General features: G+C 38.1%; 1 protein-coding gene across 5 annotated transcripts in view; it reads right to left on the bottom strand.

Annotated features, from left to right (window-relative positions):
* Positions 1–17630, bottom strand: part of CCDC148 (coiled-coil domain containing 148) — a 247003-nt gene that overhangs the window by 115480 nt on the left and 113893 nt on the right. The gene's annotated exons all lie outside the window — the stretch shown is intronic.

The raw sequence follows: 17630 nt of genomic DNA, 5'->3' as shown, positions 1-17630 counted from the left end.
GTAAAATGGCAATATTTAGTGATAAATTATTCATATAATGTGAATTTTTTAAGAGTCTTATCAGACCAGGATGAGGCATTAGAAGTTTACTGCGTTTGTGTTCAAAGTTGCCTAATTGTACCATTGAGCCAACTTTAAGATTAAGTATGAATTATTACATTGGGTGAGCTGTAACTCCATTCAAACACACAAAATGGCATTTCCATCATCACTGATAAGGACTTTTTGTAGCTATATGAAATACTGTGAACTAAGTAGGCAACGAATATGGTCATTTATACACAGATAATCATGGTTTGGGACCGGCCTTTGAAAAGGTCTCTTGGAGACTCATTTTAGACCTGAGGACACCTTCAGATTGAGAGTGAGGGGATGGAGAACTATTTATCATGCCACTGGAAGTCAAAAGAAAGCTGGAGTAGCCATACTTATATCAGACAAACTAGACTTTAAATTAAAGGCTGTAACAAGAGATGAAGAAGGGCATTATTTAATAATTACAGGGTCTATCCATCAGGAAGAGCTAACAATTATAAATGTCTATGCACCGAATACGGGAGCCCCCAAATATATAAAACAATTACTCACAAACATAAGCAACCTTATTGATAAGAATGTGGTAATTGCAGGTGATTTTAACACTCCACTTACAGAAATGGATAGATCATCTAGACACACGGTCAATAAAGAAACAAGGACCCTGAATGGTACATTGGATCAGATGGACTTGACAGATTTATTTAGAACTCTGCATCCCAAAGCAACAGAATATACTTTCTTCTCGAGTGCACATGGAACATTCTCCAAGATAGATCACATACTGGGTCATAAAACAGCCCTTCATAAGTATACAAGAATTGAAATCATACCATGCATACTTTCAGACCACAATGCTATGAAGCTTGAAATCAACCACAGGAAAAAGTCTGGAAAACCTCCAAAAGCATGGAGGTTAAAGAACACCCTACTAAAGAATGAATGGGTCAACCAGAAAAATTAGAGAAGAAATTAAAAAATATATGGAAACAAATGAAAATGAAAATACAACAATCCAAACACTTTGGGATGCAGCGAAGGCAGTCCTGAGAGGAAAATACATTGCAATCCAGGCCTATCTCAAGAAACAAGAAAAATCCCCAATACAAAATCTAACAGCACACCTAAAGGAAATAGAAGCAGAACAACAAAGGCAGCCTAAACCCAGCAGAAGAAGAGAAATAATAAAGATCAGAGCAGAAATAAACAATATAGAATCTAAAAAAACTGTAGAGCAGATCAACGAAACCAAGAATTGTTTTTTTGAAAAAATAAACAAAATTGATAAACCTCTAGCCAGGCTTCTCAAAAAGAAAAGGAAGATGACCCAAATAGATAAAATCATGAATGAAAATGGAATTATTACAACCAATACCTCACAGATACAAGCAATTATCAGGGAATACTATGAAAAATTATATGCCAACAAACTGGACAACCTGGAAGAAATGGACAAATTCCTAAACACCCACACTCTTCCAAAACTCAATCAGGAGGAAATAGAAAGCTTGAACAGACCCATAACCAGCGAAGAAATTGAATCGGTTATCAAAAATCTCCCAACAAATAAGAGTCCAGGACCAGATGGCTTCCCAAGGGAGTTCTACCAGACGTTTAAAGCAGAGATAATACCTATCCTTCTCAAGCTATTCCAAAAAATAGAAAGTGAAGGAAAACTTCCAGACTCATTCTATGAAGCCAGTATTACTTTGATTCCTAAACCAGACAGAGACCCAGTAAAAAAAGAGAACTACAGGCCAATATCCCTGATGAATATGGATGTAAAAATTCTCAATAAGATACTAGCAAATCGAATTCAACAGCATATAAAAGAATTATTCACCATGATCAAGTGGGATTCATTCCTGGGATGCAGGGCTGGTTCAACATTCACAAATCAATCAACGTGATACATCACATTAATAAAAGAAAAGATAAGAACCATATGATCCTGTCAATCGATGCAGAAAAGACCTTTAACAAAATTCAGCACCCTTTCTTAATAAAAACCTTTGAGAAAGTCGGGATAGAAGGAACACACTTAAACATCATAAAAGCCATTTATGAAAACCCCACAGCTAACATCATCCTCAATGGGGAAAAACTGAGAGTTTTTTCCCTGAGATCAGGAACACGACAGGGATGTCCACTCTCACCGCTGTTGTTTAACATAGGGTTGGAAGTTCTAGCATCAGCAATCAGACAACAAAAGGAAATCAAAGGCATCAAAATTGGCAAAGATGAAGTCAAGCTTTCACTTTTTGCGGATGACATGATATTATACATGGAAAATCCGATAGACTCCACCAAAAGTCTGCTAGAACTGATACATGAATTTAGCAAAGTTGCAGGATACAAAATCAATGTACAGAAATCAGTTGCATTCTTATACACTAATAATGAAGCAACAGAAAGACAAATAAAGAAACTGATCCCATTCACAATTGCACCAAGAAGCATAAAATACCTAGGGATAAATCTAACCAAAGATGTAAAAGATCTGTATGCTGAAAACTATAGAAACTTTATGAAGGAAATTGAAGAAGATATAAAGACATGGGAAAACATTCCGTGCTCATGGATTGGAAGAATAAATATTGTCAAAATGTCAATACTACCCAAAGCTATCTACACATTCAATGCAATCCCAATCAAAATTGCACCAGCATTCTTCCCAAAACTAGAACAAGCAATCCTAAAATTCATATGGAACCACAAAAGGCCCCAAATAGCCAAAGTAATTTTGAAGAAGACCAAAGCAGGAGGCATCACAATCCCAGACTTTAGCCTCTACTACAAAGCTGTAGTCATCAAGACAGCATGGTATTGGCACAAAAACAGACACATAGACCAATGGAATAGAATAGAAACCCCAGAACTAGACCCACAAACGTATGGCCAACTCATCTTTGACAAAGCAGGAGAGAACATCCAATGGAAAAAAGACAGTCTCTTTCACAAATGGTGCTGGGAGAACTGGACAGCAACATGCAGAAGGTTGAAACTAGACCACTTTCTCACACCATTCACAAAAATAAACTCAAAATGGATAAAGTACCTGAATGTGAGACAGGAAACCATCAAAACCTTAGAGGAGAAAGCAGGAAAAGACCTCTCTGACCTCAGCAGTAGCAATCTCTTACTCGACACATCCCCAAAGGCAAGGGAATTAAAAGCAAAAGTGAATTACTGGGACCTTATGAAAATAAAAACCTTCTGCACAGCAAAGGAAATAACCAACAAAACTAAAAGGCAACCAACGGAATGGGAAAAGATGTTTGCAAATGACATATCAGACAAGGGGCTAGTATCCAAAATCTATAAAGAGCTCACCAAACTCCACACCTGAAAAACAAATAACCCAGTGAAGAAATGGGCAGAAAACATGAATAGACACTTCTCTAAAGAAGACATCCGGATGGCCAACAGGCACATGAAAAGATGTTCAACGTCGCTCCTAATCAGGGAAATACAAATCAAAACCACACTCAGATATCACCTCACGCCAGTCAGAGTGGCCAAAATGAACAAATCAGGAGATTATAGATGCTGGAGAGGATGTGGAGAAATGAGAACCCTCTCGCACTGCTGGTGGGAATGCAAATTGGTGCAGCCACTCTGGAAAACAGTGTGGAGGTTCCTCAAAAAACTAAAAATAGACCTACCCTATGACCCAGCAATAGCACTGCTAGGAATTTACCCAAGGGATACAGGAGTACTGATGCATAGGGGCACTTGTACCCCAATGTTTATAGCAGCACTCTCAACAATAGCCAAATTATGGAAGGAGCCTAAATGTCCATCAACTGATGAATGGATAAAGAAATTGCGTTTTATATACACAATGGAGTACTACGTGGCAACGAGAAAGAATGAAATATGGCCCTTCGTAGCAACATGGATGAACTGGAGAGTGTGATGCTAAGTGAAATAAACCATACAGAGAAAGACAGATACCATATGTTTTCACTCTTATGTGGATCCTGAGAAACTTAACAGAAACCCATGGGGGAGGGGAAGGAAAAAAAAAAAGGAGGTTAGAGTGGGAGAGAGCCAAAGCCTAAGAGACTCTTAAAAACTGAGAACAAACTGAGGGTTGATGGGGGGTGGGAGGGAGGAGAGGGTGGGTGATGGGTATTGAGGAGGGCACCTTTTGGGATGAGCGCTGGGTGTTGTATGGAAAGCAGTTTGACAACAGACTTCATATACTGAAAAAATAAAATAAAATACTTTATGTAATCAAAACAAAAGAAAAGGTCTCTTGGATCAGACTAAACCCCATTATTTTAAGTAATCTCTACACCCATTGTAGGGCTTGAACTTATAACCTTGAGATCAAGAGTCATGTGCTGTACCAACTGAGCCAGTCAGGTGCCCTAAACTCCATTATTTTAAAGGTCACTCATTTGTTCTAGAACATGGACACTTTGTTAATATGACAAATGGAAAAGTATGATCCTTAATACTAATTACCAGCCTATAAACAGAAATTCCAACCTGTACAGCTAATACTAGAAATTCACTCAAAGATGGAAATTTACCGCAGAGATGAAAAAATTGTATTTTACATGCAAATCCTAGAATTTGAGACCTGGAGATAATTTAGTCCAACTCTTATCTTTGAGAGAAAAAGAAATTGAAGCCCAAGAATATTAGGTCATGTCTTCTCCAGATTACTTATGAGTTTGTTAAACTTAAACAAATTACTTACCCCCATCTAAGTTTCTGTTTCCTTGTTTATAAAATAGAGAAAATTAAAATATTAAATGATGCCATGTATGTAAATCACATGGCATAGTCCCTAAAATGTAGGAAATGTTTCATAAATGTTAGTTATTATTTTTCTTGTTTTTCTTTGTTTTTTAAAAAACATTTTCATGTTTATTTGATTTATTTTCAAGAGAGAGGGAGAGAAACAGAATGTGAGTGGGGTAGGGCAGAGAGAGAGGGAGACCCAGAATCTAAAGCAAGCTCCAGGCTGAGCTTTCAGCACAGAGCCTGATGTGGGACTCGAACTCACAAACTGTGAGATCATGACTTGAACCGAAGTCGGATGCTTAACCGACTGAACCACGCAGGCGCTCCTATTTTCCTTATTTGTGAGCCAGAGAGAAAAATTATAAGGTGATTATGACAAAACATTAGCCTAATTTGGAACATTTGGTAGGTGTGAAATGTTAAGTATCAAGAATAACCATCGTCACTGCAAAGAAGTGCAGGTTGCATTAGAGTAGCTCCCCAACTCCTCAAAAGGACTTTTTGCATGAAATAGTCAACCCTGTTGTGAACATTCAGGTTGTGCACTGCCAACTTTAATTCCTTCAGATGGCACAACCCCTTGAGTGTGCTATTTACTTTGCACAACTACATGTAGTAGCCCTGAGATAGTTTTCAATAATGATATATTCTTAACACTCACAATATTTATTCGCAATCCATAATTGGACTTAAGGTATCTATTGTAATTAGTCTTCACAATTTTTTTATTTTTAAGAGAATTTTTTGAATTCTAGTTTCTGCCCTGGAGGTAGGGAAAGATATTTTACACAAAATACAAAAGCATTAACATCAGAGATAAACTGATAAATTCATTACTTAAAAATTAAAAACTTTTCTGGGGAGCATGGGTGGTTCAGTCGGTAAGCGTCCAACTTCGGCTCAGGTCATGATCTCGTGGTTCATGAGTTCAAGCCCCATGTTGGGCTCTGTGCTGACAGCTCGCAGCCTGGAGCCTGTTTCAGGTTCTGTGTCTCCCTCTCTCTCTGCCCCTCCCCAGCTCATGCTCGCGTTCTCTCTCTCTCTCTCTCTCTCTCTCTCTCTCTCTCTCTCAAAAATAAACATTAAGAAATTAAAAAAATTAAAAACTTTTCTAAGTGGGAAGTTACTACTCAGACAATGAAAATGAGTGATAAAGAGTAGAAAAACATATCTGAAGCAGATATAACCACAAAGAGCTTATACCCAAAATATTTAGTGAATAAGTATAAACTGGTAAGAAAAAAGACAGGTTGTCAAATAGGAAAAAAAATGAGCAAAAGATTTGAACAGCCAATTTTACAAAGAAGAAATCCAAATAGCCATTAAGCAAGCTAAAAGACCTTCAACATCACTAGAAATTAGGGAACTGCAAGTGAAAATCACAGCAAAATACCAGTTCACATCCACCAAATTGGTTAAAATGAAAACATTTCAGAATACAAGCATTAGCAAGAATTTAGAACAATGGGAGCTTATATACGTAGCTGTTGTAACAGTAAATTGGTGCAGCCCCTTTAAGAAAAAGTGTGGGAGTACCTTGCAAAGTTGTAAATACATATATGCCCTTATCCAGCAATTCACTCTTAGGTATTCCCCACAGAAATGTGGTGTAAGGGAACATGTGTAAAAATGTTCACCGCAACATACTTCCTAAAAACTCTAAACATGCAAATGACCCAAATGTCATCAATAGCAAAACAGATCAATAAATCGTGGTAATCTACAGTCACATGCAACAACAAAGTATAGGGGAAAAGATGTCATGCATGATACGATAACATACTATTTGATTCTATTCACAAAATTTCAAATACAGGCAAAGCACAGGGATGCATATCCAGTGGTAAAAGCAGAGAAATGATTATCACAAAAATTGGCTTATACTATTCAGAGGCTGAGGGTTGGTGTCAGGGTAGAGCCTGAGAAGGAAAATGTGGGTAAGAGGCTGAAAGAAAGGGACTAAGAGAAGCATGCAGCCAGGGACTGGGGTAAGGCAGAAGTCTTGAAGAGGAGGGGGCCAAGAAGGGTGACATGTATGGTAGACCTAGAGTGACAAATAAGATGCAGGGGCACCTAGGTGGTTCAGGCAGTTGAGTGTCCGACTTCAGCTCAGGTCATGATCTCACAGCTCATGAGTTCTAGCCCCGCATTGGGTGCTGTGCTGACAGCTCAGAGCCTGGAGCCTGCTTCCAATTCTGTGTCTCCCTCTCTCTCTGCCCCTCCCCACTTGTGCTCTCTTTCTCAAAAATAAATGAGCATTAAAAAAAAATAAAATAAGATGCAGATATGGAAGCTGAGGTGAGTCACAGAGCAAAGGGAGCTGAGGCACAGCAGCAGGCTGAGGGCAGGATAAGCTGGGGTCACCAAAACAAGCTAGGGAAGAAGGAGGCTACCAGCTGGCCAGAACTGGCCACAGGGCATGCTCTGCCAGGCAGTGAAGGTTGTCATTATATATTAACATTTCATACTATCATCTCTAGCCTGGCTAACTGCAAAATCCTCCAAATGGGTTAGCCAGCTTATTCCCTTGCCCTTCTAGCCTATTCTCAAACCCACAGTCAGAGGGATCCTGTTAAGCTGTTTAGGTCAGATCACAGCATTCCTTGCTCACTCCAACCACACTATTCTCATTTCTGTTCCTCAAGAGGCAGGGCCTTTGTACACGCTTCCCTTTGCCTAGATTTGCTGGTTACATTCCCCCTAGATACATAGCTTGTTCTCTCATCTCTTTCAGGTTTTTACTCAATTGTCATCTTCTCTCTAAGGCCTTCCATAGAGTATCTAAACATGCAACAGCACTCTCCCCAGTTTGGGTCCCTTTCTTTGCTTAATCTTTCTGTCACTAATACTTACTACTCTCTTGCACTATATATTTTACTTATATATCTTGTTAGGCATACTAACTTCTATTAGAATGTATCACAAGGGTTGGGATTTAAGGGTCTTTTTCACATTTGACTCCCCTAGTACTTAGAAAAATGCCAGCACATACTCAGCACTCACTTAATATTTGCTAAATGAATGAACAAAAGAATGAATGAACAAACCCATCCATCCAGTAATGAAAGCTAGAAACCTGGGTAACTTTTACTCTTTGTTCTCCATTACCCAGTTCTGTCCAGTTTCTAAATATCCTTCTACCCCTTCTCTCTATCTCTATTTCCATCACTCTAACTCAGACCACTATCATCTTTCACCCAGACTGTGGCAATAGTTGCCTGACTTCCCTCTCCTCCTCTAGTAGTAGTCTCATAAAATCCATCCTCCCCTAAACTATCAGATTGATCTTAAAACCTGTCGATCTACTAAAACACTTTGATGGCTCCTTATCACTCCCGGTGACTACAACCCCAGCTCCTTGACATTGAGCATCCCTGCAAGATCTAGCACACACTTACCTCTCTAGCCCTCCTCTCGTCATTCTCTAGACCACAATTTATGATCAGGAAACACCAAAATGCTTTAGTATGCCAACAGGTTTCTGATCTGTGGGAGACTGGCTCATCTGTCCCATGTTTAGAATGTCCGTCCTCTCACTTCTCATTTTACCGCTAATAAACACCATCCTTTAGGATTGAGTTCAAATGCTTGCCTCTCCCAGGGTTTACTACTGCTGCCTCCCTCTGTATGCTGTGTACCCTCCTCCACGCTCCCATAATTTTCATACATACTCTCCTGTGGCACTTACCACACTCCATAATAACTATATGTTTATACACTATTCTTTTCTACTGGAATCTAAGATCTTTGCATCCATCTTAGTCATCTCTGTATGCATAGTGCCTATCACAGTTCCTGGCACAGGCAGGTACTCAAAAAATATTAGGTGACAGAGTAAATGAGTGATTTAGGCTATACACAAAGAAATTTTTGTAATAATCACTAAGGAAATTAGAAACAATCAACTTGTGTCACTTTCAGATATTCAGGCATTCAACATATGTCTTTTACAAATTCCATCTTTTGTGAAAGTAAAGAAATAGGCACAGAGCCCAGAAGAATCACTTTTAACATGTCTCTTATGGTTCTTTCATGCCCAGAAATTTGATTCTCTTTATTATAAATGCCGCAGGCACCAACAGATCACTTTTCTCATTTTTTGTTCAACTCTATCCCTTCACTACTCTGCCTCTCTCACTCACAAAAAAGAATTTCCAGCAAGCCACCATAACCAAATGTAACATTTGTCATAGTGAGACAATATAGGAGAAACTCAATATACATTATTTTAGACATTTACAAAATGGGAATTTTCTCAAGTAGTCTGCAGTGAAAATAGGCTAATGGGAATTCACTGGGTAAGAATCAGCCTGGTAACAACAGACAAGTAGTCATTGTGTTCAGAGAACTAAATTCTCCACTAGGTAGAAATGTACTTATGTACCATAGATATCATAACAGATATGTCCTTCAATGACTAATATATTTAATTTCTCCATTACTACCCAGAGAGATCTATAAAAATACACGGCACATTAAAAAGATGACCTCATTTGTCCATTTGTAACCTGTTAATCTTAAACTTGAAATTCTTTTGATAAAAGATTTCCTGTTCCTTCTGGAGCTAAAAGCAAGGAATCAGGACTAGGTTTTTCTACCCAATTATCCTCTCGTTCACTGCCTAAAGTTTCCGTAATCAAACAATGCCAAGGTAAAAGGGCAAACTATAAAAAGCAGATAGATCTGCCCTCTGAGTTTCTAGTTGGAGAAAAGTATATATAGAAACCAGAATGAGCTCTGGAGTTACAAAAACCATGACAATTGTCTCAGAAAGACTTGGATGAGTTAATACCATAAACTGATTTTAAAATGCAAAATTTTTTTAACATTGAAAAACCATAAAAGCCAGGTGTGAACAGCATGAAATGCAAGTAGATTATCAGAGAACTTTGTGTATACAAAGTGTGTATTAGAATCTTGTCTATACAAGATTCTTCCCGTAGCATTTTTTTTAAATTAAAGTCAATTTTATACAAATATAATTTATTCAAGGGTATATGAAATCAATACTGGGCTTTTTGAGTACCTATGATGGATTATAATTGGAGTCAGACACTAGTGACACAAAGATGAATAAAATGTGTATCCTTGTCTTCATATGTTTAGAGTCCAGCAATAGACATATAAACATTACATCAGATGAAATAAATGCAATATGTGAGATGAACACGGGGAGAACAGTGTGGAATGGGGGACGGAAGAGCACATTTATCTATTGCATTACATATAAAAATCAGATCTCTAGAGAAAGTTGCACTGTTAATATTACCATTGTATATGATACAAAAGGAACCAGCATACCTTATACTTATCTACATATTAAAATGTGCCATATAAAAGTGCTAATAGCTGTTTCTGACCTACAAAAACAGCAGTTTGACATGATTTAACCTATGAGTTTTTTAAAACAAATTTTCATGTATTTATTCCACAAATATTTGGTTATCACGTAGCAAGTGCAAGTGGAAGAGGCATGGAGAGAAGAACAGATGGAACCAATGGGGACTGAGAGAAGCTAAAGACCATAGTTACCATTTAACCAAACCTATTTTTTTCTTGAGATCTTCCCTAAAATAAACCATCGACTCAACCCTCCAAGAGAATGATACAGCTCCAAGGTCCCTGTGTCTGTCCTTACAGATAATAAGCTTTTGTGAGAATGCCTGAAGCAGAAGTAGAGTCTTAGGGAGCCAGGTACCCCAAATCCCTTGCTGGTAACTCACAGTCATAGTCTGCTGATTATCCCTCGTATTTATTCTCCCCTTCTTTCATAGTAATGACCTTTTAACTTTGGGCTGGACATCAACCACCTCAAACAGCCCATATTGTTCACCTTGCAGTCATGTCTGACAGTTGTGAAAAAGTGCTGGTTTATGAGACACTAAGTGGAACCAGAGTGTGCAATTTCTGGAAAGTAAATTTCAGGGGAAGTGATGTGGCCTTCTCCTCTTCCTGCTGATTAGGGAAGTCCCTCCTTCTCCAGCTTCTAAAAAGAAGCTCCTTTTTGCAAGGAGATCATATAATTGAAATCACATAGTATGGAACCTTTGCGTGTGGCATTTTCCACTTAGCATAATAGCTTTGAGATTTGTCCATTTTTTGTGTGTATCAGTAGTTCGTTACTTTTACTGCTAAGTAATAATCCATCGTATGGAAGTACCACGGTTTGTTTATCCTTTCCCCAGTTGAGGGCATTGGAGTCTTGGAGTTGCTTCCAGTTTTAGCAATGAAAAATAGAGCTGCTGCATGTGTTTACTTATAGATTTTTGTGTGAACATAGGTTTTCATTTTACATAAATAAACATCTAGGAGTAGGATTGCTGGGGTATTGTGGTAAGTGTATGTTTAACAGCATACGTAACTGCAGAAATCTTTTACAAAGTGACTGTATCATTTTGCATCCCCACCAGCAATGTAAGCAAATTCAAGATGTTCCACATCTTTGTCAATATTTGGTATGGTCAGATTTTTATTTTAGGCTTTTCAATAGGTTATATAGTGATATCCCATTGTGGTTTTAATTTGCATTTCTCTAGTGACTAAAGATATTGAGCATCTTTTCATGTCCTATTTGCCAAATATCTTTTTTTGTGAAGTGACTTTCTTTTTTATTGAGTTGTTTACTTGTTATTAAGTTTTGAAAATTCTTCATTAACTCTGATTCAAGCCCTTCATCAGATATGTGATTTGCAAATATTTTCTCCTAGTGGGAGGCCTGTCTTTATTGTCTTCACAATGAGTAGAAGTTCTTAATTTTGAGAAAGTCCAATTTATCAACTTTTTCTACTAGGGATAGTGCATTTGGTGTTGTGTTTAAGAAATCTTTTTCCAATCCAAAGTCATAAAGATTTTCTCCTTTACTGTCTTTTCCTGTGTTTTATAGTTTTCAGTTTTACATTTAGGTCCATTTTGAGCTAATTTTTGTATAGAACACAAGGTATGTATCAAGGTTCATTTCTTTTTGCATCTGGGTATTTAATGGCTCCCACATCACTTGTTTATAAGACTACTCTTTCTCCATTGAATTAACTTTGTGTCTTTGTTGAAAATCACCTGAACACTGATGTGTGGGTCTATTTCTGGATTCTCTATCCTGTTAAATGAGACACACTTAAATTTTTTTTAGTAAATATATTTTTATTTTTAATAGGAATTTTAAAAATACTGGCTTTCCAACCCCAAGTTGTGTTTTCTTCTCTTAAATTACCTAGTGCTCGTGGTTATCATTGCCTAAAGTTGTATTGCATAAACTCACTCTAAAATGCAAACAGACAATATATGTCATATCCAATATCCTCATTTGTAAAACATCTTATGAGATTTTTTTCTGATTTGCCACTGAAAAAAAAAGGCATTCATTATAAAGAACATTAAAAAGTACAGCCTCTTTTAGACTTTACAAAATAGACCCCAATGCAGATAAATGCACTTTTTAAAACTAAGACATTTTAAGAATAGGGCTAGCTTGATTATTTTACTTGGAACTAATACATAGATTCATCAAGTCCCCAGGCCTTGTGGAATTTCAATTAGCTACCTGCCAAGAGCCACAGATAGCATAATATAGCTGTATAGAGGAAATGCCATCTGCCTCTGTGAACAAAAATCACTCTAGCATTGATGCCTATCGTTCCTCAGAGCTCTCTTGATTATGCCAATATTATGCCCATGGTTAACCACAGAGAACTTCTCTGTGAATGTCCCCAACTGCAGAGACTATAGGGAAGCCAGTAATGTGAGGGATTCATAGATAACACTGATTATGCTGATGGTGCATGGCACAGTTGACCACACCAAGACATTGATAAACAAATGCCCTAAATTGGCAGAAACTACTGAATCCTTGCCAGATCCTGTGATAGACTAGTCATCTAAGTTTTTCCAGTGTCTTGGGTTTTTTTTTTCCTTTTCTGATTAAGGAAGCATGTAATGTGAGCTTCGTTAATGCCCAAGAAGAAATTTCTTTTATCTTTAATTACCAAGGGAAAAAAACCTGAGATGATGTCACATTTATAAATGGAAATGACTTACAACTATAAATATTAATAGACTGTTATCATGTGATGAAAGCATCCTTTCCCTTTGGCAGGTGGTCACTCAGCCCATGTGACTTATGGCTAAGCTTTCTGTGGTCACCTCCCCCTTTATGATGATCCTATACAAGGTACTGTGTGCCTATAGGATCACTTCCAGCTTGAACCAGGTAAGTGGTGGGTCCTTATTGATTCTGACGCCTGCTCATCTTAACCTGCAGTCAGCAAGCAGGCAAGTTAGAGCAGCATAGCAAAACCCAGACACCTTCTGGGCCAGAGTTATTAGGTGCATACATCAGAATACACCCTAGTTAAAGAAGAAAAGTATTAATGGCAGGATTGTGGAAAGTTCATGAAGTCTTTGGAAGGGTCAGAGAAGCAAGTTCTAGACTAAGCTTCCAGGAATAACATCCAGAACCACATATCACAGTTGGTGAGGTCACACTGATTCTGGCACAATTGGGAAGTTGCTGCCATCACCACTGACCTCAGGACATGCTACCTTTGCTCTTGATCACACCAACAAAATGGATCTCCACGCCATATCTGTCCCTCCACATACCTTGTTTCCCTTTACCTTTTGTTTCAGGACTGTGATTATCATGTGCCTCGATATTATTTCCTTTGTATTTATCCATCTTGGGGTTTGCTAAGCTTCTTGAAAAAATACATTGATGTTGCTCATCCAGTTTGGTAAGTTCTTGGATGTTATTTCTTGAATATTGCCTCTGTCTCATTTTCTCTCTCCTCTTTTTGGGACTTTAATTACATGTATATAAAAACTTTTACTATGTTCCATATTTCTCTTATGCTCTCTATTCTGCTTTTCATTTTATTATTTTCTCTTTATATGCTTCAGTTTGAATATTTTCTATTGATCTGTCTTCAAGTTCACTAATTCTTCTGCTATGTCTATCTAATCTGATCTTAAAGCTTATTCACTGAGTTCTTAATTTTAGGTATTATATTTTGCATTTCTAGAATGTATTTTTTTCCTTTTAATTCTGAGTCTGTTTTATTCCTTGATTATCTATCAGTTGCTTTTCCTGTTTCTTTGAATGTTTGATCATTTTTATTGTGGGCTGGACATTGTAATAGATCTATCCTATGGTCTCTAGATTATATTACTTTTCTCTAAATAGTGTTTTGTCTTTAGTCTGGAAGGCAGTTAAATTGCCAGGGAATCTCCTGAATCTTGTTGATGCTTTATTTTTACTTTTCTTAAGCCAGGTATGTTTCAGTTTTATCTATAATCTTATAGTATAGCCCATACTTCTAAAACATTGTCTCTCTAGAGGTACAATTGAATGTCTGGAGTGTTCGCCAAGATGTCTCTACTTTGGCTGGGGTAGAATTCAAATACCTGCCCCTCCCCAAAACTGTATGACCTTTGAAATCTCTATTCAGTTCTCAGCTTTGAGTAGTTGTTCTCTCTTAGCCTTTTGGTGTCTCACTTTGTGCATTCAGAGCTTATAGGTTGGCTAAGGACCCATGAGGTATTTTTATATGCATTTTGAGGACTCTTTATCTTCCATTCCTTTATCTCTAGTACCCTATACCTCAAGATATCCCTTCGCAGCCTAAACTCCAATATCTGCTTCCTTCACTTGTCAAGACTATAATTTTCAGGGCGCCTGGGTGGCTCAGTCAGTGGAGTGTCTGACTCTTGATTTCGGCTCAGGTCATTATTTCACAGTTCATGAAATTGAGCCCTGTGTCGAGCTCTGTGCTGACAGTGTAGAGCCTGCTTGGGATTCTCTCTCTCTCTGCCCCTCTCCCACTTGTGTTCTCTCTCTCGAAAAAAAAAAAATAAATAAATGTTAAAAAAAAAGACTATAATTTTCTATGTGGGTTACACTTCCCTCCACCTTATATTGAAAAAAACTGTTATAAAGAAATCTAGAGCGAATATAGGGTTCAACTTCAAAGTTTCTCTTATTTCAAGAATTTTATCTATGCACTTTTTGTCCAATTCCCGAAAATGTTTTTTTTTAAATATTTTGCTCAATTTTTATAGTTGTTTACCATATCAACTATTCATTATCACTGAAATAGGAACTGAAAAAACCCTCTGCTTTACATTAGGTACCATTCATCATCTGATTTGTGAAACTCAAGTCTAAGTCTGTTCTCCATCAGCAAAGAAGCCTGAAATCTGTGGAGAAGGAAGATTGTAGAAGGGGTTGATGCTATGAGAAACTATCAAAATGTGAAAAGGGTGCCAAATTATATTTACTCAAAAGAGTATTTTCTATCCCATTACTATCTGATTCCCTAACTACTGTGTCTTCTTGATCAGGTCAGACAATCAGCTAGAGATGCAGCAAGGAGCACAAAAGTAAGATGAATCGGAGAAGAGTGGAGAAGTGCATGGTAACTTTGTTTATGCCTAAAATGTACCTTTTATGGTTACCAGGTTTTATTTTTAAAACCGCATTTCAGATTTCAGCATATTCCATATTGACAATTACGACTTATACTTCACCCCTTAATGACTTTGCACATCCACATGTTTCTACAGCTAGCTTTCTCATAAATAAGGTAGAAAGAAGGTAGTGGAAATAGTACTATATCAGGAAGTATTGAGAAGGTGGGGGTAATTCCTAAGGCTTATTATATACTTTGCTTTAGCAACAGTTGCTGAATACCTACAATATTCCAAGCACCAAGCACAGGGTGTGGTGGGTTGGGATGGGACATGAAGGAATAAGGAAGTTGAAGTGAGTATATGTTATACCAAGATGAATAAGATGGGGTTGCAGTTGTGTAGTAGACATAGATTTTCCAGTGTGCCATAACCACTATTAAGTCAGGGTTATATATAAGGGGTTAGGGAGAACCAAGAATGGATTGAATCTGGCCAGGGACTCAAGAAAGTCTTCCTGTAGCAGACATTTAAGATGAATCTTGAAGAAGAGTGAGACTTAGCCAGACAAAAAAAGGTAAGAGAGACATTCCAGGCAAAATCAATAATAGCAGGGACCTAGAAAAGCAAGCCAGGAAGTGTGGCCATTGTTATAAGCAAAGGGTGCCACCAAGGAATTGTCCTGAAGGGAAGGTAGCTCAAACTGCATTTTAGATAGAGCATTCTGCATGCAGCTTAGGGGGAAAAATTCAGAAGGGCAGGATGTGAAGCATAGCCATTAGAGCACTACTGCAATAGTCCAGGAACTGGCCTTTCTAGTGACAGAAAGAAAGATGTGGAGAGTTAAGGTGTAAAATTTCCAAAGGTGGTAAATAGCTATGGGGGTTCGTGAGGGAGAAGAGGAAGCTAAGTTTTAAGAAAAAAAAGTGCAAATTTACTGGAGGGAAACAAAAATACCTATTTTGGACACTGACTCTGATGCATCTGTAGACTTTGAAGTTGATGTAATTGGTAGGCAGCTGGATAAATGAGATTCAAGAGAGAGCTGCTCAGAGATGGTGGAGATGGGAAGGAGATTGAAGAATACTTAGCATATAAAGGTAGGTAAAAAACCTGAGAGGGATTAGGAACCAGTGAAGTGATGAAAGAAGAATAAAGAGTAAGGATAGAAACCTGAGGATAGCAGGGTTTTAGGATTGTGCAGACAATGACAAATGCACACACAGACTAAGTATTCCTCAAAGATATGGGAAACAGAATAATATTTTAGAAGCTGAAATAATATTTTAGAACAAAGGGTACGTGGTCAACAGTGAGAAATGAAGCAGAGGTCTACTAAGATAAGGATGCTAGAGCACTGACAGGATTAGGTAATTGGGAGGTCACTGGTGACCTTGGGGAGAGGAGAGGATCTTGACAGAGTAGGGCAGTCAGAAGTCCTGAGAAAATATAGATTATTCTTTCAAGTGCTTGATTTCAAAGAAAAGGTTAGAAATTAGGAGGTGCCCAGGAGCTGGAGGATGATTTAGAGTCAAGAGAAGGTTTGATTTGAATAAGAAAGACTTAACCATATTTATGGGCTGGGAGAAATACCCACATAATAAGAAAGAAAATAATCAAAGGAGATAATCAGTAGAATCAAGTTTCTAAAGTGTTTAGATGGGTCAGAGTCCCAAACACTGGCAGAAGGACTGGATATGAACATGTAGAAAGCATCACATCCTGCATCAGGAGGAAAGTGGGGGATTAGCAGAAGACATAAAGACATAGGGTAGGGGGCAGGAATTAGGGATCTATCTCATAACTCCATGACTTCATTTTTTTTGATAAAGTAGGAGGTAAGTTGCCTCCTCGGGGCATGAAGGGGAGGGTGTATGGTACTAGGTAAGGTTACTGAAAGGATTGGTGACCTTTTGAAATAGTCATAAGAGGAACGGGGAGAATTGGCAAACTAAGGACAGGACTAAGGTCTCTCATGTGGCATTCAGAGTCCAGGTGAAGGTGACTTTTCCTTAGTAGCACTTGGCCACCCAGCATGGATGCAGAGAAAGTCAACCGTAAAGCAGATCTGGGAATGAGGTTTCCCAGCCATGGCGTAGACAAGCATGCCAAAAATCAAGCGCACAGCTAACAGAGTGGTCTAGGCTGGATGGTGAGGAGGGGCTGGTGGTCTGAGAGAATTTAGGGGATCAAAGAGTGGGTTTGGTGGTAGCAGGAGAATGAGAATTCTTCCCTGTTTTCTTCTCGCCGCTCGGGTGAGAGGCCTGCACTCGCTACCACATCCATTACTGATAGAAAGCCAAAATAAAACAGAGAAGGAGGGAAAGAGAGAGAGAAAACTCATTATTGCAAAATTCCTTTAATGCTTTTCTTTAAAGGCACGAGTCATCTAAATCATCCCCCAAGAGGCTTTTTAAATTCCAAGACTAAGAACAAAA

This window comes from Panthera pardus, unplaced genomic scaffold (genome assembly GCF_024362965.1).
Source record: "Panthera pardus isolate Hobbes unplaced genomic scaffold, ASM2436296v1 HiC_scaffold_10, whole genome shotgun sequence".
Lineage (NCBI taxonomy): Eukaryota > Metazoa > Chordata > Mammalia > Carnivora > Felidae > Panthera > Panthera pardus.
Note: the sequence above shows the minus strand (reverse complement) of the source record. Positions and strands in the feature narration are given on the sequence as shown.